At 40.0% G+C, this 21,487-nt stretch overlaps 1 long non-coding RNA gene across 1 annotated transcript in view; it reads left to right on the top strand.

Annotated features, from left to right (window-relative positions):
- Positions 1 to 637: 637 nt before the first annotated feature.
- Positions 638 to 21,487, top strand: part of LOC122457976 — a 242,489-nt gene continuing 221,639 nt past the window's right edge. The window contains exons 1-2 of the long non-coding RNA XR_006277781.1: positions 638 to 1,071; positions 6,427 to 6,489. This is a non-coding gene — a long non-coding RNA (uncharacterized LOC122457976). The remainder of the gene's footprint in view (positions 1,072 to 6,426; positions 6,490 to 21,487) is intronic.

A 21,487-nucleotide genomic window follows, 5' to 3' on the forward strand; every position in this document is an offset into this window, starting at 1 on the left:
TAAAGAAAGCAAGCTAAAAGAAATTTGCCTTGTACTTACAGCAGAAAGAGGTGAGGTTTGTGATAGTCCTTAATTCCTGGGGAGTTCATTCCACAGACTCGGACTGGCCCTCAAGAAAGTTCTCTCTCCCACACAGACAAGCTTTACCCTTCTTGAGGAGAGTTCCATTGTGCCAGGGGAGCATAGTTGTTATGCATAAAGCTTGCAGCTGTGACATACACTTTGAATAAAAACCCATTTAATTATGTGCTAGGAACAATCTCTCTCTTTTGCTCGCTCAAATAGTAACAGAGAAGGATTCAATTTAACAATAGCATCAAGGAAACATCATTTTCTCCAAAAAATACCAACAAGGAGTCCGGTGACACCTTAAAGACTAACATTTATTTGGGCATAAGCTTTTGTGGGTAAAAAAACCCACTTTTTTATGCATGTTGCATCTGAAGAAGTGGGGTTTTTTTACCCACGAAAGCTTATGCCCAAATAAATCTGTTAGTCTTTAAGGTGCCACCGGACTCCTTGTTTTTGTGGATACAGACTAACATGGCTACCCCTTGATACTAGACATTTTCTATGGCTTACAAGAGAGACTTCAACAATTACAATATGGCTAAACTAGAATGAAGATGAGAGAATAGGTGTAAGGATGGTTTGAGGAATGTTGGACTTTAGCCAAAGAATTACTTCTATGTAGGAGATGGACTAGCAAAAATGACCCTGAGTTAAATCTACTGTAGTGTAAGTAGAAAGATGTCAGGCTCTGATTTATACACTGAAGTATTTATTCTGTAATCCTTACATTAAATAGATTTTTAAGGTCAGAAGGGATCATTATGGATTGTTTGAGAGTAGTTCCTATTGAAATCAATGGAACTACTTGTGGATTAAAGTATTACTTATCCGAGTAAGAATAGCTGAACTGGGTCTATGGTCATAGCACCTAATAGTAGTGTACTGTCTTGTGTATTTTATATCTGCATGTGTCCATTTACTTCCCTGAGCAGACGCTACTGAAGATGTTTTCATTCTGGGTGGCCTTGATTGTTACATGAGAGAGACAAGATGGATGAGGTAATATCTTGTACTGAATCAACTTCTGGTTGTCAGATGACCATTTAAGCCACTCCACTTCAAGTAGACCAAAGCACCTTCACTTTTGAGAGTAGTCTTCCAGAATGGTAATTCAATCTGAATTAAGTGTGACAGAAGGTCAGCTAAATACCTTGTACTTTAATTCTAGAGGAGTTGCTAGCATGGTGGGCTAGTTTTCGGATCTCTATTACTTTGCCACAGAGAAAAACCTGTGTTTTATTATCAGGGCTACTGTTCTCCCAGAAAGGTTGCTACAACTTGGCTTTAATTGGAACTTAATGTGAGGTTTTTTCTAGATAAATGTCAGAAGATAAAACCTAGTCATGAATAGACTCAATAGAACAGAATAAAGGATGCAGCAGATTACAGATTTTGTGGATTACAAAATAATGTTAAAAAGAAAAGGAGTACTTGTGGCACCTTAGAGACTAACAAATTTATTAGAGCATAAGCTTTCGTGAGCTACAGCTCACTTCATCGGATGCATTTGGTGGAAAAATAATGTTAGTAATTTGGATGCTTCAAATTGTCAGATAATGATTCAGAGAAATATGCTGGATATATCCAATATATATTTTCCCTCCTAAATGGCCACTAATAAAAATAATCATCAAATTCATTCCAGCTCTCCATGTCATGAGTAGGTTTTTATCTTTTGACATTTATTTGCTTAGGGTCTGGGAGATTTCACAGCAGCAGATTAAGGCAGGATCCTTGGACCCAGGACTGGTTGTGTGTGGGAGTCATGTGGATCACTTATTCAGTGAGATACCATGCACTTATCTGGGACGCTACAAGAGAAAGATCAAGGAATTCATCAGGGGAGATGGTGGGGAGTCCAGGAAGAAAGAGTTTGTTTAAGGGGGGTTTGGGAGAAACACCAAGGAACTGGAGGAGAGAGATGGTAAACTGAAATAAATATGTTTTGCAGCTGGCAAAAATACTGTAGTGAATGTGGGGTCCATTTAGTCTTCATCCACCTCCACAGATTTGCGAGATGATAGTCAGCATTTTCCTTGCTAGTTTCCCCCATTACTAATGGAGAAAAAGTGTTTCAAAAATCCAGTTAATCTTCTGTTAAAGGAACAGCCATGTAAAAAAACCATAGAATGTAAAGTATTGTCAGCCAGGCAGGGCACTGGATATGTTATTTTTCAGACTACTGTCTGAGGAATCAGTGCAAAAGAGTTAGGCTTATTTTGCAGGCTGTTACATTGTTATCCATCACCCCCCCCCCCCACACACACACACAAAAGGAAACATGCATTGTTACATTGTATATGGAGATCAACAGATTTTGCATTCCTTGTGGTGTTATCATGCCCTTTCATCAGCTAACTAGTTAATTTAAAAAAAAAAGGAGTACTTCTGGCACTTTAGAGACTAACGAATTTATTTGAGCATAAGCTTTCATGAGCTACAGCTCACTTCATCGGATGCATGTAGTGGAAAATACAGTGGGGAGATTTATATGCACAGAGAACATGAAACAATGGGTGTTACCATACACACTGTAACCAGAGTGATCAGGTAAGGTGAGGTATTACCAGCAGGAGAGAAAAAAAAGCTTTTGTAGTGATAATCAAGGTGGGCCATTTCCAGCAGTTCACAAGAACATGTGAGGAACAGTAGGCAGGGGAAAATAAACACAGGGAAATAGTTTTACTTTGTGTAATGACACATCCACTCCCAGTCTTTATTCTATTCAGGGGACACCATCATAGGGCCTAATCACATCAGCCACACTATCAGAGGCTCGTTCACCTGAACATCTACTAATGTGATATATGCCATCATGTGCCAGCAATGCCCCTCTGCCATGTACATTGGCCAAACCAGACAGTCTCTTCATAAAAGAATAAATGGACACAAATCAGATGCCAAGAATTATAACATTCAAAAACCAGTCGGAGAACACTTCAATCTCTTTGGTCACTCTATTACAGACCTAAAAGTCACAATATTACAACAAAAAAACTTCAAAACCAGACTCCAACGAGAGACTGCTGAATTGGAATTAATTTGCAAACTGGACACCATTACATTAGGCTTGAATAAAGACTGGAAGTGAATGTGTCATGAAACAAAGTAAAACAATTTCCCCATGTTTATTTCCCCTCCACCCCCTACTGTTCCTCACACGTTCTTGTCAACTGCTGGAAGAAAAGTACTCCTTTTCTTTTTGCGGATACAGACTAACATGGCTGCTACTCTGAAACCAGTTAATTTACACCACCACAGTCTTCCTGTTACAGATAGAAAGAAGGATTTGTTGTAACCTGAAACCCTAACTTACTCATTACCCAACAGACAGTTGCCACAGCACAACTATTTGCCACAGCAACACCTATAAAGGCAGTTTAATGGAACCCTTTCCTGCAGCTGGAGAACATCAAGCTGTTTGGAGAATTCCTGGTAAACAGGCATTTTCCAAAATATAAACATTTAATTTCTAAATGAATATTTATTCTGCTTTGCCCCAAATTTATTTTTAAAGACGAAATGTCTGTGTAAATAGCTGATTAAGATCCAGAGTTACCATGGAGGGATACTGATAGCCTTATTTCTGATAGTCGAAAGAAGAAAACATTCTAAATCTGCGATGAGCCAAAAGAAAACATGATTTTGCAAACATCTTCCATTGCATTTGGGGGCGAAGCACAATCAAGGATTTAAATGTATTCTTAGTGCACTGCTTGTGCACAAAGTCACACAGTAGCATATGGAATCCTTTCTGAAGCTGTAGATAGCAAAGCATCAGATCATAGCTGGCCCTGTGCTGGTATGCTAGAATGGCAGGGAGAAGGTAAACAAAGCCTTCTTCACCATGCACATTCATGCAGGGAGAGGCTCAGTTCCTGTTCCTGCCACACCTGAATACAAGGACTAGAGAGTGATAATGCTGCTAGTGGTGCTAGAGGCCCTGATTTAGGAAGCATTTAGGCATATCTTTATGCACATAAATAGTGTCACATGGGACTGCTCGTGCTTAAAATTATGCACATGCTTTATTACTTTGCTGGACACCTCCAGTTTAGAACTCTGGTGCAGGGAGGGAGGGAACTTCACCTAGGGTAAAGCCAGAATCACTGGCTCGCTGCACAGGGGGCATGCCAGGGGTAAGAAAGGTGGACAACTGGAGTGCACTGCAATCTAACAATCCCTAGCTGGCTCTGACTCCAAGGGGCTGTCTGCCAGTGAGGGCAGATTAGAGAAGAAACCCCTGTGACTGTTCTAGTCTGTGTCATAAGAAGCATAGAACAAACTCCAGAATCAGGAAGCCACAATCAGCTTCTTTGAGACTCTCACTCTTGACTATGTGCAGCCGAGAGTCTGGCCCAGCTGTATTTAAAAAATGTTTCTGCTCTCATAGCCCATCTTCTAACTGGTCTTGCAGCGACAGCCCATCCTTTCATGGCAATAAGCTGTAATATCATAAGTAAGGCCACGAGTCTGTCATGGAAGATACGGATTCTGTGACTTTCTGTGACCTTTGTGACTTCTGCAGTGGCTGGAACTGGCTCAGGGGCTGCCCAAGCCAGGCAGCTCCTGGTCCAGCAGCAGCAGTTTGGGTGTGTGGGAGGAGGCTCAGCTCTAGAGGCAGAGAGTTCGGGGTGCGAGGGACCTCTGCACTGTGTGCTGCCTGTGCCCACAGGGCCCGCACCTGCAGCTCTATTGGCTGCGGTTCCTGGCCAATGGGAGCTGCAGCAGCTGGTGCTTGTTCCCCTCTGTTCCCTAGGAGCTGCAGGGTCATGGAGCTGGGTAGGGAGCCCCTGCCAGCCCCACCAACCTTCCCCCTGAGCACCAGCAGAGGTCCCGGGCACATGCTGCAGCCTGGCTCCCTCCTGCCCGGCACCAGCGGGGTCCCAGGCCACCTTCCCCAGCACCACGGCACCCCCAGACCTTCCCCCCCCGTTAGAGCACCTTTGGCCCCCTGCCCAAGTTTTAGTCACAGGTATTTTTAATAAAAGTTATGGACAGGTCATGGGCCATGAAATTTTGTTTACTGCCCAACACTTGTCCATGACATTTACTAAAAATACCTATGACTAAAATGTAGCGTTACTCATAAGCACAGAACACTGGACCAAAAATCTGCACTTGGTTAGGCACACAGTGTGCCAAATTCACAACTGGTGCAAGGCAACCTAAGTCCATTGGTAATAGTATATTTAACCCAGAGAAAGTTAGCTGTGCTCCTCTGTGAAACTTCCCAAGAGGACACACAGAATATCAAAATAACAAGGAGAACATGGCTTTCAGAAGGGCTAGGTATCCTATACTTAGTTTAGTCCCTATAACATGTTTATTTTTGGACTTGATTACCAGACTGCTTAGGGGTGCTGGAACAATTTGTATAGTGGGGGTGCTGATAGCCATTGAACCAACCTGTAAACCATGTATATGATGGAAACTACTTCAAGCCAGGGAGCAGCAACACCCCCAGCACCCATAGTTCCAGCACCTATGGGCTGCTTGTTTAAGTGTCCAACTATTGGGCATATAGTCTATGTATCTTAAGCTAGTGTAATACCAAGAAAAACCTGAATAATGTTATAAGTCCCCTCTCTCCTTACTTGAAGGTTTCCCTTACTTCCTAGAAGGAGTCCAGGAATGCTGTACATGTAGGGGCTTTCAAAAGCTATTTTCAAATTTAAATGAAACAAATAGTTCCAATAAGATTAAAATACTTTAGAATAGTGTAGTTTTTCAGCAAGCAGAATAGCTGGCATAAATTACTGTTTTATGGAGGTCTGCAGTCTGTTCAAGGGTTGAGAACACCTCCTGCCTCATGATAACCCATTTTGCTAAATAAGTGGCATTAAAGATGGGTTCAAAATGGCACGTCCTTTTGCCTTGATTCATTCTCCATGTATTACATATTTAGTATATTTCAAATGACTGGAATAGTGATGTTAGTGGTTCAGAATTACAGGTAAAATAATGCCTACAGGAAGTGATAAGCACCACAGAGGGAGATAATCTGATATTTTTAATAAGGCTCGGACAATATATTTAATTAGAATTAATTGCTGTTCCTCTTGAATAATACATTAATGGAATAATAGCCACACATTTTCTTTGCTCAGTACCCAAATGACACTCACTTTAACCTTTCCTATATTCTCTCGGAAAAGAGAGAATACATAATTAAAAAACAATTAAAACTCCATAATTTGGCATTATAGTATCTTAGAGGGAAAAGGAACCAGTAAATTATAGTAACTTCTAACTGTCAAACAAAAGGCTTTCTACGATGGTGTGCATTCTTTAGCCATATATGTGTTACACTGAGTATTGTGTAATATGACTGAATGATTTCTCTCTCCCTAGGATCCTTGCAAACATGATTTCTCTCTCTCTCTCCATCTTCCCAGCCCCAATAAGGCTATTCCAGTGAGTACAATTTTAAAATGTGCTAATAAATAGAAGTGAACCTTATGGAGAAATTAAATGTTGGAAATATACGTCAGGACAGAATATCCTAGTCACATTTTTAGAAAGGTCACATGGTCCTTCATCTACTGTATGGTGTGGACAAATTATGGGAAACCAATGGGGCAGTGGTGGGTAACCTGCGGCTCATGGGTTGATGGTCCACAAGCACAGCCCCCCCACAGCTCATGCAGTTTGCTCTTCCCGGCCAATGGGAGCTGCGAGAAGTGGCAGCCAGCACGTCCCTGCGAACCACGGCCACTGGGAGCTGTGGACAGCCATGCCTGCGGATAATCAATCTAAACACTGTCTCATGACCCACCAGCGGATTACCCTGACAGGCCATGTGTGGCCCATGGGCCACAGGTTGCCCTCCACTGCAATGGGGGATGTACAAATGCAAAAGGTGGCTATGTGGTAGCCTACTCCACAGTATATAGTAAGCACTACTCCTTCATGGCTGAAATGTAGCTCTCTTCACAACTGGTCATAGCCAAAGACAGAGGAGTAGATGGAAGAGCAGCATTACCACATCCATTTCCCTTTGCAGAGTGGAGTAAGTCACAGTGTAGAAAGCATCTTCCTTTAGTAGTGAGGTGAGCCTATGAGTATCTCTTCCATGGCTTTTCACTCTCTGGAGACTTATGGGCCCAACTGGTATCATCATGGCAGAGCTATGCTTCTAAGGCTGAGTGAGGGGGAATCTTGGCCAGAACAAAATCCATGGAATCTGACCCTATTGTTCCTCTGTATTTCAGCCTTTTATTATGCTGGCAATCCCACTCACTAGCTATTCTTTCTGCTTCTAGCCTGCATACTAGATGGGAAAACATGTGGAGCAATAGCCCAGAAACAGCTTCACGTGATAACATGGTGGCTCCCCATTCTCCATAAATTTTCACATGAAGATGAGTGTATGGCCCTGTGTGTTTTTTCCTCCACATGCTAATCTCTCTCTCTTTGATATTATTAATTATTATTATTATTATTATTTATTTGTTTTATCATAGCACGTAGGAGCCCTAGTCATGGATTACCACCCCACTATGCTAGGCACTGTACAAACACAGAACAAAAAGATGGTCCCTGCCCCCAAAGAATTTACAATCTAAGATTAAAGCAAGAGACTACAGATGGAAACCAACAACTAGATAGGGGATTACAAGGAAATGATTAAAATAATATTGATCAGGATGATAGGCAACAGCCTAGACATTGTCAAGCTTTTTGTAGGCATCAGAGCAAAGGAAGATTTTGAAAGAGGCTAATGCAGTAGCTTTATAGATGTTTAAGATGCTTAAAAAGTGGATGATGGAGATAAGAGCTGACATCTTGAATGAGTCACCCTCATTCCTTTGGTCAGTCAGGGACTATGATGAACTAATGCTCACCTGACTCTGAAGGGGGGGCAAAGCCAAAAGGAAAGAAAGAATATGATAAAAGGGAGAGACTTTTGCCATGCTCTCTCTCTTCCACCTCCATCTACAGACACCACCACCAAGCAACTGAAGTGCTGATCAAAGGGGAGAGCCTGGCTGAAGGGCAACCAGCCAGCCTGTGCTGAGAAGCATCTCAGTTTGTAAGGACACTGAAAGTATTAAGATCAGCTTAGAATGCATTTTGCTTTATTTCATTTGACCAAATCTGACTTCTTGTGCTTTGACTTATAAACACTTAAAATCTATCTTTTGTAGTTAATAAATCTGTTTGTTTATTCTACCTGAAGCAGTGCATTTGGTTTGAAGCATGTCATAGACTCCCCTTGGGATAACAAGCCTGGTACATATCAATTTCTTTGTTAAATTGATGAACTCATATAAGCTTGCAGTGTCCAGTGGGCATAACTGGACACTGCAAGACGGAGGTTCTTTGGGTTGTGTCTGGGACCGGAGATATTGGCTAGAGTCATTCGATTGCACAATCCAAGCAGCAGATGGCCAAAGAGTTAGCTAAGAGCAGCTTACATGCTAGAGGCTGTGTGTGAACAGCCCAGGAGTGAAGTTTCTCACAGTGGAGCAGGGTAAGACTGGCTCCCAGAGTCGAGGATTGGAGTGACCTAGCAGATCACCGATCCAGATAACATCAGGGGAATGTCACACATAGTCAAAGCAATAGGCTAGGAAAATGACTCTTGCAGAAGCATTCTGCATACGAGCAGGGTAAGATTGCTTTTATCAAGGCCAGAGAAAAGAATGTTGCAGTATTTGAGATGCAAAATGATGAGAGCCTGGGCAAAGGTTTTAGGTGTGTGAATGGATAGGATATCCATTTTAGGGATATTATGCAGTGAGAATTGGCAAGACTTAGACATACGCCTGGATGTGAGGACCTAGAGAGAGGGGCAAATCAATGATGACATCCAGGTTATGAGCCTGAGTGACAGGTAGGTTGGTGATATTGCCATAGTGATCTAGAAAAGGGGAGAGTAGAGAGGAGGGCTTGAGGGGAAGATTAAGAGTTCTATTTTAGCCATGTTGACCTTGAGTTGACAGGTAGAGATCAATAAAGAGATGTTAGAGAGACAGATTGAGACTTCAGTTTAGACAGAAGGCAGCTCTGGAGGAAATAAGTATATCTATGGGTCATCAGCATAGAGATGGTAGTTAAATTTGCGTTTGTGGATGAGATTATTCAGAGTGAGGGTGTAAAGGGATAAGAGAAAGGGACCAGGGACAGAAACCGGTGGACTCCCCCCCCAAGAAAGTTGGAAGGGGATGAGGGGGGTCTGCTGAAGGAGTGATTAGAGAGGCAGGGGAGAACCAGGATAGGACAGAGTCATGGCAGCCAAAGGAGGACAAGAAGAACATGATCAACTGTATCAAAGGTAACTGACAGGTCAAGGAGGTTGAGGATGGAATACTGGTTCTGAGCTGTCACTAGGAGAAGGTCATTAAAGACTTTGGTGAGAGTGATCTGAGTGGTCTGCATGGGGCAGAAGCTGGATTGGAGGGGTCAAAATGGGAGACAGCATGCATGTATTATGAGGTGAGGAAAAAGTCAGAGAAGAGTGAGAGGTTAAGGAGAAGAGTAAGGGAGGGGATGAGAGTAGGTGTCAGGGAGATCAGGGGATGGGATGGCATCACTGGGGCAAGTGGGGTATGTTTGCAGCAGCTTCTAATGAAACCTGTGTTAATCCATTTCTACACTAATTGCATTTGTATAAAAAAATGTCTCCCTCTTTTAAGACCCAGTCTTTTGTTAGCTTAGTTTGAATCATTTCATTTTCAGCTTGTTACCCTCTTGAACAGCTTTTTGGCATACATCTTTTCTATTCCCCTCAGAGTTTTACATAGCATATTCACTTCCCCTCCTAATTGCTTGTATAAAGAATGGAGATTTTTTTTTCCTAATCTAAATAGCTACAATCCGTGAGACTGACTGTTAGTGAAGAGGAAAAGCTCAAAAAGTAGAGAGGAGTGGTTTGGAGAAGCATCTGACATTCATCTGAGTCTTTGGTCTAGAAACTGGGTTAGGCTTTCCCATAGGATACCAGTTCTGGAAGTGATGGATCCGTTATTACTTCAAGGTCTTTTCCTGATCAGTGTCTTACAATACGTGAACAACTGGTCCCCAGTTCAGCAGAGTTCTTAAACACATGCCTAACTTTAAAGCATCTGATTAGTCCTATTGACTTCAATGTATATGAGCAGGATCAGATTGCATTGATCAACGTCAGAGAAAAGGACGTTGCAGTAATTGAGATGCACATTTTCAAATACCTTGCTGAATCAGGGCCCTAGAATACGAATGATTGGGCATTTTTTAACCTATTTATTGGGCATTTATTAGCCCAATTTTTTCACCCTAATCTAGTCTTTTCCTGCTAATTCACTAAATGTTTCATGTCTCTTGGAAATTTGAACACCTTGATAAACATTCCTCCTCCTCTAGGTCATTGGTTTATCCTACGAACAAGAGCTGCTCTACTGCTAACAGATTCTTTTAACACTTCACTTGTCAGCTCCTCCTTACTCAGTCTGTATCCATTTATCATATGGCTTCAGTTACTAACCAATTTTTTTAACCAGTTGAATTTCACCATCAATATCACATTAACTAAAATTTTACACCAGCCTTTTATGTGGTACTGTATCAAAAGCCTTTGTCAGGTTCAAATGCTGTAGATTATATCTGCTACTTCACCCTTAGCAGTTCTTATTGTCACTTCCTCAAAGAAGTTAATCAGATTTGTTAAGTGTGACCTGCTGTCTATTACCAGTCTTTAGTTATCTAAGTGCTGTTCTGTTTAACTCCTGTAATCACTGACTCTAAGATCATTCCACAAAAGCTTTTTAATGTCTATTACTAATGTGAATAAAATACCTTTCTTTTACCTTTCCTTGGTTTGGGATACATGAGCTTTTTGACTGTGTTTCTTCAGCAGTTCATTTCTTATTTAGTTTTTATACAAACATAAGGCCTCATTTTGCCATCTTTACTCAGAGTGAATAGTGTCTTAACTCTTTGAGTAGTCCGATTGATTTCCACTACTGTGAGCAGTCATGGCTCCTAGCATTTTTAATTGGTCTTTTTGACCTGCCTGTGTCATTGTTGAGATGATGCAGGTCTCTTCAGATGGTGTCTGTGGTTTTGCCTGGGTTGAGCACAGGCACTTGGAACAGTCCATTGTATCTGGTTTATTTCTATTGCTTTTTTTCCTATTTCCCCCCCTCGGACTGTACACCCCACGTCATCCACCCACGAGTCTTTGAGAATAGGTAAAGATTGTTTTGGCAAAAATAATTATAAAATGCAAGCAGCTCCTGTGTTAAGAACAGGAGCTCCTTTCTTAATGAATTTTTATGGGATTCTGTTTTCCTTCACTGTGCTAGTTAACTTTTTCTTGGCCCTGTAGTTTTGTGCTATGCTTTGATAAAAATATTACAATCCTCCCACCCCCTTCCAAACTAAAAAATGCATCATACACAAATCACTGTACAAAGACACATTCAGACTTTGCTTTTGTTTTTGCAACAGAAACATTCTGTTTGAAATATAATAAATCACTTCCTTCACCTGCATATGTCAGTGCACACCACTCATGCTCATTTTCCTCACACTTTTTCACTTAAGAAACAGATGTTACATGGTATAACAGGAAGGGAAAGGTGCTAGCAGGCACTTTGAGACCAGCTGTGTACCTACAGTGTATTATGTTCCTGCAACAGTTTGTTCTCTTTAAGGCTGACGTATTGCTTGCCACTTCTTCATACACACAACTTCCTATAACCAGGGGAAATTAACTCCATCATAAAGTGTGAGTTTGATGGATCAGGAAACTGGATCACCCATCTCTAGCCCTTTGTTTCTCTATAAAAACTTCTACGCTAAGGCATGATAATCTTTTAGATTTGGGCAGATTAAAATAGATTTTAATCATAATTGGGAAATTACTAGAAGGGGGGACTGGCAAATTGATATTGTCTTCTATAGACCTATAGGTCTTTTTTTAATTTAGCTCATGTTAGTAGTGATTGAAAGACATTATCATCTGACATCTATTCAAGAGCCTGTTGAAAACAAATTTAGCCTCTGTCCAGTTCCTACTTGATAGATGCCCACATTTACGAGACTTACCACCCTATCTGGCATCCCTTGATGGTGGTCTCTTCACATGGCCAAAAACTGAATAAGCACAGAAAGTGAACGTTCCCTGTCCACCTTAGAGATGATCTCTCCATGGCAGAGCTATGGGACAAGCTTGCAACAGCCTATGCTGTAGTTAAATACAGAGCTTTGTTGTCCAGTAAGCAGTTTGGCATTTTTCAGAAGCACTAAAAACACAGAATAAACATAGGTTTTCCCTTCAGTTACATTAATTACATTGACAGGTTCCAAGGAGGGTCGGTTTTCATGGGTGAACTTGTGCTGATAGTGTTAAAAGAGAATGAAGGACTACAGTAGTGTCTTGAGTTAGTGCAGACAGACTCTGTGCAAGTTTCCCTGTATTGTTCTTCTGGTGCACTCAGTTCTGACCTGAAATCTCTTTGCTATGCTGTACCAGTCCTTGGCTGCTCTTGAACAAAGACTGACAATCATGCTGAATTGTGCCAAATTATGTGTTGGTTTTGCAGTGTTGCCAAAATGAGACTTGAGTGAAACTACCCCAAAAATGTCTGCTCGTAGCCTAAATCAGCATTTGAACACAAGTCTCGAGAGGTGAAAGCCTGGTGTACTAAACTCCAGCTGTGACTTGATCAAAGCACAGCTCAATTTATATGTAGAATATGATTATAAGAACAGTCAGGAATTTTGTGAGTAAGAGGAGAGTGTCAAAAATAAGAGATGAAAGAAAAATTTGCACAGCCTTGAGTTGGTGTTTTATTGTATACTAGTAACCCAGGACCTATCAAACTGTATATTTTTAAAACAATAAAGCAATAGAAAGGATTTTAGAAACAATAACACTTTTGTGAGTGGAAGGTGTATCCCCAACATTCAGACAAATATGATAGTTCATCTTGAAAGGCAATGAAAAAAGGAGACTGGAAAGCTACGGAGATAGCAGCACACCTTGTATCACTGCTCCCTGAACAGGAGGGAGTGGCGTTGGTGATCTTTCTATTAGTTGTAAGCAGAACTTATCCTGCTATGGTTGATGCAAGGCTAAGTGGTCAATGAAAATGAGGAAACAGAAAAGAACTAGGAAATAATTATGTCATTTGTTAGTGAGAGAAGAGATGGGATGAAAAGTTCACATCCAAACCAAAGCTCCCCTGAAATTCAGGTGTGTTCAGACTCCAGCTTTTGGTTTCACCCTGTTTTTAGTTGAGAATTATAATAAGTATGAGGGCCTGCATATTATCTAGTGTAGTTAAAGTGAGTGAAAATGTCCAAAGGAAGTATGCAAGGCACTGGAGAATTAGACTTCTTATCCATAGCCTTTATATCTACAAATAACCCAGTCATGACAAACCTCAAACAAAAGAGAATGAGCCTCTCCTAACTGCAGCACTGTAGCTGCTGTTGACAGTGCTCCTTGTTGAGTTTGGAGGACCTGGAGAACAGGCTACTTGGAGATTTAGAGAGCAATAGTCAATGGGACAAGGTAAGGTAAAAACACTGTTTGAGTTCTCTAGCAAACAATAGCCAGTGAAATGAAGCTGAGGGTTGTCAGTCAGTAAAGAACTGGACTAGAATTTCATAACAAGGTTTTGTTCTAAATACCAGAGAACACAGACTGTTTAGAGGTAAATTGCATGTGGAATCTAATTAAATGAGTCTTCTGAGTAAGTGAATTACACTATTCTACTAATACAACTTTTTATGTAAGAAAGAAAGCATAGAGCTGAATCACTGACTAATAGGCATTAATGCACCGATACTTATTTATAGTAATAGGGCTAGATTCACCAGTACACTCCAGGTCCTTTGTGCTACATCACTCCTGGCTGAGTTTATAGCTGCTCTGTGGCTTAAAACAGACATAACATACAGGTCTTATAAATAAAAGTCTTCATTTATTCACATAGTTCACTATCACTGACATATGTATTGGGAAATACTACACCAACATCAGTATTATTCCTCACTGTGACTGTCACTTCATCACCCTCAGTAACCATATTATGTCACGTTTCCAGAGAATTAAGTGAAACACATTCAAAATGGGTAACATTCACTGACTGGCAGCATGATAGGAGACACAGTTGCTGAAGGGGAGGCGTCTGTGTGCTGAGGAAGTGAGCTCCTGCTAACTATATATCTTAGTTACTTATATGGCCTACATCTGAGCACCTCAGAGTCTTTAATGTGTTTATCTTCACAACACCCTGTGAGGTAGGAAAGTATTATCAGCCTCTTTTTACAGATGGGGAACTGAAGCACACAGAGACTGACTTTTTAGGAAGACTGTAGTGGAGCAGGAAATTGAACTAAAGTCTCCCAAGTTCATGGGTAGTGCTCTAACCACTGGATCAGCCTTCATATCTGTTGCATTTGAATATCCTGGTACAGAGGTGAGTAACTGGGGATAGGCCTAGGGAGTGACTATTGGAACTACACTGTAAGTGCCCAGAACTCCCCTCTTGTAGCAGCTGTGAAGGAACATCCCCACAGACAGCCTGAAAGCTGCAGAAGGTTGGATTTTGTTATCCCTAACCTCTACATAGGCCAGCTACATAAGCCCAAGTAGTCCGCATAGTTTCTCAGATTGATGCAAGACTGAATAATCATTCATAAAGCAATGGTTTCATTCAGCCAAGTGAAAATGAGAAGCTGGTTTAGGCTCTTATCACCCTGTACTTACAGTAAAATCTGAAGTTTACTGAAATGTTGAAGAGATTCATGAAGATCACATTTCCAAATTCAGTGTTCAGTCTTGCAGATATTTAGTTAGATCTGCTTATCTGTTTGGTTCTTATATTGGCTTCCGTCACTGTGGGATTGAAACACCACTACTGTATGTCTGAGTGCCTCTGAGTTGAGATATGGGGTGGTGTTGTGGCTGTGTTTGTCCCACGATATTAGAGAGACAAGTGAGATAATATCTTTTATTGGTCCAACTTATGCTGGTGAGAGAGACAAGCTTTTGAGCTTACACAGAGCTCTTCTTCAGGTCTAGGAAATGTACTCAGAGTGTCTGTAAGTTCAAAAGCTTGTCTTGCTCACTAACAGAAGTTGGTCAATGAAAGTTGTTACCTCACACACTTTATCTCTCTGACTTGAGATCATAGAATATCAGGGTTGGAAGAGACCTCAGGAGGTCATCTAGTCCAACCCCCTGCTCAAAGAAGGACCAAACCCCAACCAAATCATCCTGAAATCCTACCCTACCTACTGACTGAGTGAAGTCAGTGAGACTTTTGCCACTGATTTCAGCAGGGCTAGGATTTCACTCATAGTATTCAGAGCAGTTTATGGATCCGTTCCTGTGCATGATTTTGGAGGTGGGACATTTCCCAATGTGCTTTGCATTGCTGACATGATATAAAACAGAAGTTCAAGGAGTACATGAAAGGCAAATGTTTCTAAAGGGTGACAGATGGCAAGAGCAGGAGAAGTTCTAGGAAGGTAAACTGACCTTTCTCTTACCATCTACACTCACAACAAGAACAGATGTACAGCACATGGACTAAGGGAACAGGACTCTGCCAACAAAATAAAATGAAAGGAAACAAGAAAAAAACATAAGTAACTGTAAAATATGAATAAATGATTGTGAGTATTTTGGGGATTGTGTTGGATCAGAGACTTGTTCTACAACTGTTGCCAATGTCAAGGCTAGACCTAGCTAAGGGATACCTTAGTTTAGGAGGAAAAAAAAAGATACAAACATGTTGCTTTAATTATATGAGACAATGTGCTCTTCCAAAAATCAATTTAAAATCACTCTCAGATCTGCTGTTTTCTTTCTTTTGTGCTCAGTTGAAAAGAAAAACACAGTAAGGTTCTTATACTGTATGACTTTTTCTGTGTGTGTTTAAAAAATAATCTACCACCTTGACCAGCAGTACCTCTGATACAATGAGTGTATGTAGAACAATGGATACATTATATTTATTTCCTTTTAATAAGGAGTGACACTTTTTTATAAGTGAGTGCAATCATGTTAGTTGCCATGCTTGGGAAAACCTCTGAGGAGCAGGCTTCGAGGAATAACATCACAGGTCAAAACTAATTCCTAGTGGAATCCTATTAGGGTGACACCCGTGATGAAGTTGGCCCACATGTCAGGCAAAACAGATTGGTTGGCATTGTGGTGTAATTCCTGAAAGTTCTTTCCCTCCTTCAGAATAATATGAAAGAAACATTGGCAGCAACCCCCAAACTGCTAGGCAGTAGGTGGATGTTCCAGGCTGTCAGTCGCTAGTGAAAATTATGATCAAAATCTTTTGGTGAATGGAATTTATTTAATAATTTTTAAAAAAACCTCTTTGTAAAACCATGGGTAAAAGATGGACTGCTTGAAAGCATTTAAAAGTGTTTTCTCATTTCTCCCACACTAATTCATCACCGAGATGGTATGTCAGGTTATGCTGATGACAGTATAATAGCCAAGTTCCATCTAAACAAACAAAATACTAATAATGAAGGAGCTGTTTCTTCTTCTTCTTCTTCTTCTTCTTCTTCTTCTTCTTCAATATCTGCATAAAAAAGGAAAGAGTAACCCCCACATAGTTACAAAGCAATTCAGTTAGTCTTTCTCAAACTTATTTGGAACCCATTTTTCATACAGGGACCTCTGCAAGCCTCCTCCCAACTGTCTGGGACATCCTCCCATTTAGCAACTGGGGAAGATAGGGTGGTTGTAACTCTCAACACCTGTTTTTGACCCCCAGATTGAGAATCCATGAATAAAGACAATGCACTGGACAACAGAGCGGGGGGGGGGGGGGGGGGAGAAGGGAGAAGGGGAGAAGAGGGAAGAGAATCCTGTGCTCAGAACCTTTCTCTTCTAATACTGCATGTTGTGACTGTTTGTGTGGTATTTGTGATAATTGCACTAGTAATGTGTTTTATTTGAGCCATTACATATTTAAATTATAAACTATTTGGGGTGAGGACTTACAGTGTCTTCCTATGTATTTTTAGAGCACCTAGCATTCTGTGGGCACAATCAGATGAGAAATAATAACTAAGTAAGATTAACTGGGAACACACCGGTGTACTCTAAAAAGAAGGGAAAAAAGAGGCACTATTTATTTTAGTAGTGAATGAACAAAGTAAATCAACTTTAACTATTAGGAATGTGCTTCTGCTGAAGTCCATGGCAAAATGTTCACTGACTTTAGGGGGAGCAGAATTTGATCCATGAATATAAAGTGTTAGTTACTTGCAGATATTTAGTAAATTATAAAAAAGTTAACTGTAACAATGATTCTGAATATTGTTAGCATACCCCCAAAAGAGAACAAAGCATTGTTTCATTCCTTGGCGATCCACACCCTTCATATTCATATGAAGCAAATAAGAGCAGGCAGATGAAGGTGCAGAACTGGATCCCCTTCCATCTGGATTGAGACAGCTCAGCCAAGAAATTAAGGATGAACAAACCTGTTTGGGGAGGGGGGTTGGAAGAACTTGACCCAAACCCCAAAGTGGGCTACTCTAATCCCAGTTATTGTTTATTTTCCTATCACTATGCACTTCCAGTTCCAACAAGGAACTGAAGTGGAATCAGAAATATAAGCCTGTTTTTGCTGCATCAGTAAAATGTCTGGGCTGCCTGAACACAGCCCTTCCAGACAAGGGTAGTCTGTCTTTTCATTATTTATGTTCAATGCAGCAGTGCTATATAAGAATTAGATATTTTGGGGGACTTTAGGTGCTAATGCAATATAAATTTAACCTACTAATAATAAACCTTGCAAGAAGGTATATGAGTCAGATATTTCCAGCTCAATTCTGTTGACTTCTTATGGTCAACACAAGGATAAACAAGGCAACCATATTTAATCTGTTTATCCAAACCTTTTGTAGTTCTCTCATTACTACCAGAAAGTTTAGTTTCTGTCCCACTCTTAATCTTCCAGTTTAAAATCCTCATCTCACACAATAATTCTCAACATTCTAGAATGAGGAAACAAAAGACAATTGCTGAGATTACAAGCTATGTCTTGTACTACATGAGTAGGAAGAGTAAAGACCCAGGATGAAGGTCAAAATTGCAAAGCAAATAAAACAAAGTCCATTAAAAATAGTCTAATGGCTGTGGGAAGAGAAATATATAAGAAGAAGACAACTACAAATTATAAAATAATTATCATTATGGGGTCAGCGGCCATAAGCAACAAAGTCAGTTTGTTCTCATACAATTCTCTTATATGTTGCTCTACAGCTTTCTATTCTCAGCTCAGCAGTTAAGAATTATTTTTTTAAAAAATTCATGGACATGAAAGGTTATACTACTAATCCAAGAATTAGCTACAGCTCAGGTGCATTTCTAAATGTTAAAATTTTGTTTATTTAATGTGACTTTTTTTCACAATTCTAGCTCAGATAATATTAACCACTCAAAGAAAATTTAAGTAAAGTTTTTATATGGTTAATGAACAATATTTTACAATAGGCTGAGTATAAATATATAAATGATAAAGAGAAAAAAAATTAACCACTCCAAGAGTATAAGAGCTGTAATTTATTTATTATTCTGAATCTTTATAATTAAGTGTCTGAGTTATTCCAACTAAGACACAGATGACCAACTGATGCAAAAGATCTTATAAATGGTGCTAATGTTACAATCAGATACCAGCGAGCCATCTATTACCAAAGTCAGTTCACAGTTGGTGTAATTCAGCATACCTCTAGTAGCTTCAAGGAAGCTATGCCAGTTTACTCTAGACAAGGAACTGGTCCCCATTCTTTAGTGAAAGAATGCAGCAAAAAGTTGTTGTACAACTTTCACCCAGACTCATAAAAATTGGCAATAAAGAAAAGCATGTAGACATACAAAAGCATGCAACACTGTGGAAAATATTCACAGAATCACAGGACATGATTTAAAGTAACCTCTAAGCTTGTGACCTCATGGTTGGGTGACTCACATGGATCAAAGTTAGGAAATAAGAAGTCAATTCCATTAGTTGAGAGTACTTGTCTGAAAGCCGGGGGTCAAGCCAGACCTTGATTTTTATCAAGACAGCAGTGAAACAAGTAAAGTAATTGTTTTTATTATAAAGAATATCATTGTGGAGGACAGACTGAATCTGCAGTTTATTTCACTGCCCTTTGCCAATAATACATCCGTTAACGATAGGAAGCACATTTCTGTGCTTCAGAGATTAAAAACATTCTAAGTAAAAGCTGCTGCCAACCAGTTGCAAATCACATCTTTCACAACTGTACTAGTATAGCCTGGAATCCTGGTGACTTGGTGGTGAAGTATTTGTGATTAAGGTGGATGACCATTTTATTCAGCAAAACAAGAACAGAAAAGGATTTTATTGTAAAACCTGTAGAAACTGATAAACATTAGTTAGACCAACAGTTTGCTTCAGTGTGTCTGCTCAGCAACATTGTCTACTGCGAACAAATCTAACGTATCCATCCTTTCTCTACAGTGGCTTCCCATAGAATTATCAAGGCAAAGTCTCAGTCCTTACTGTCAATGGGCTCCACCACCCGGGCCCAACATAACATAGCCTAATACACTGGGATGAAGATTGAAGTTGACAACCCCATACTGTTCTACCACAGGGCAAATCTTATTATGCAGGAAATAGAGATTTCTCACAGGCTCATCCTAAACTGTGGAACAAACTCCCACAGGGTTTAAGAAATATCAGAAACCTCATCATCTGCTCCAAGTGCATGGTGCATTTCTTGGCCCTGCCTTCTCTAACATAAGCACATAACATGAACATTAAATTTTAAAAAAAAGTAAAAAGAGAAATGCTTCTCCCCCCCAAAAAACTCTACTGAAACAAAAATTTTTTTGCATACACAGTTCTCCTGCTGGGGTGAGGATGAGAGAGACAATGAACCATATTTGATTGATGATAGTCACATTGCTTAATGCCCTACTGGAAGGCGCTGAGATACTATAGGGGTGAGGGCAGTATAAGATTCTATATAGAACAGATTCTGCTGTGGTGGCTGGCTCTGAGATCCCACATGGAATCTCAGTGTGGTGAAAATAAAGTATCTGGAAGGAATTTGGTGTGAGATTTTCAAAAGCGCTTAGCGTTGGCCTAACTCTGGTCCCATTAAATTCAGTGGTCCAACCGTCATTGACTTTAATAGAAGCTGAGTTAAGCCAATGCTGAGTGCTTTTGAAAGTCTCACCCTAGATTACTTCTGCAGAGTAATGAGTTTATGATTTTACTTATGTGTTGGTTGGCTCTGTGGTTTAAAATAGGTTCAGATTCAAGCAAACTGTATAGAAGTTTGGCAAATTCTATTTTGCACATTTTTAGCACAGGTCTGAAAAATATATGTAAAGCAAGTTTGATTTTTTTCTCAGGATTTCAAGATACTTGAGGATTATGTAAGGGTTTTAGAAAGGCATTTTTTCAGATGTTTTGATTCTACCTTTCCAAGCTTGACAGTAGGTGGAATCAGACAAATTTAATGGGACAGGTGGCCAAGTTTTCCAAAGAGCTCAGGACCAGATTTTCCGTACTCAGCTGCCAAAGCTGAGGACAGATTTCCAAAAGTGCATATGCAACATAGAAGCACAGGTCCCATTGGCTATAAAAAGGGACTTGGGCTCTTAAGTTCCTTCAGTATATTTGAAAATCTCAGTGTCAGCTCCCATTTAGACACCAGCATAAGGGTAAGATTTTAAAAAAATGCTTAATATCCTGTAGCCTCCACTGACACCTGACTTTCAAAAGAACTCAACACCCAATGTGAAAATTCTGTCCATACTAGTAAATATATAAGAAAAACAACTGCATATGAGCCTTTAAAGCCCTCAGTCTATTAACTCTGAAACTGAATGTTTCACAGTACTACTGCAAATGGATATGGTCATCAAAGATCCTGCCACTGACTTTTTGCACCTTTCCAATGATGTCTTCTCTATTCAAGTTCCTTAAACACAAGGAATTGGCACCACAAAAGCATCAGAACTTTTACTAAAGACAAATCATGTAAGAAGATCTGTTTAAATATATCACACATAAATTCTATCAGCATGAAGAATTGAACAATATGCAACTGTAAGCAGAGATAGTGGCTGCTAACATCAAAAGCATTTCATGCCAGAACTTCAAATACTTTAATGGATATAGGGAGACAACCTAATAATTGCTTAACATACTTTTAGTGATTTACACTTGAATAATTTAATAACCAAGTGCCTTCAAGCCTGCAAATAATTTATATACAAATTATGGTACCAACCCATAAATTCCACAAAATATCTATGAGCTCTAGCCCTGGAACAATAAATCTGAGTTTATTTTTGGCCTTAGCATTTTTCAGGTTTAGGAGAGGGAAAATATTTATGAATTCTTTTAAGTCCTTATAAGCCTTGAAAGCAAGATCTGAATGAACAGGGTGTTGGGAATCA

This window comes from Dermochelys coriacea, chromosome 1 (assembly GCF_009764565.3).
Source record: "Dermochelys coriacea isolate rDerCor1 chromosome 1, rDerCor1.pri.v4, whole genome shotgun sequence".
Lineage (NCBI taxonomy): Eukaryota > Metazoa > Chordata > Testudines > Dermochelyidae > Dermochelys > Dermochelys coriacea.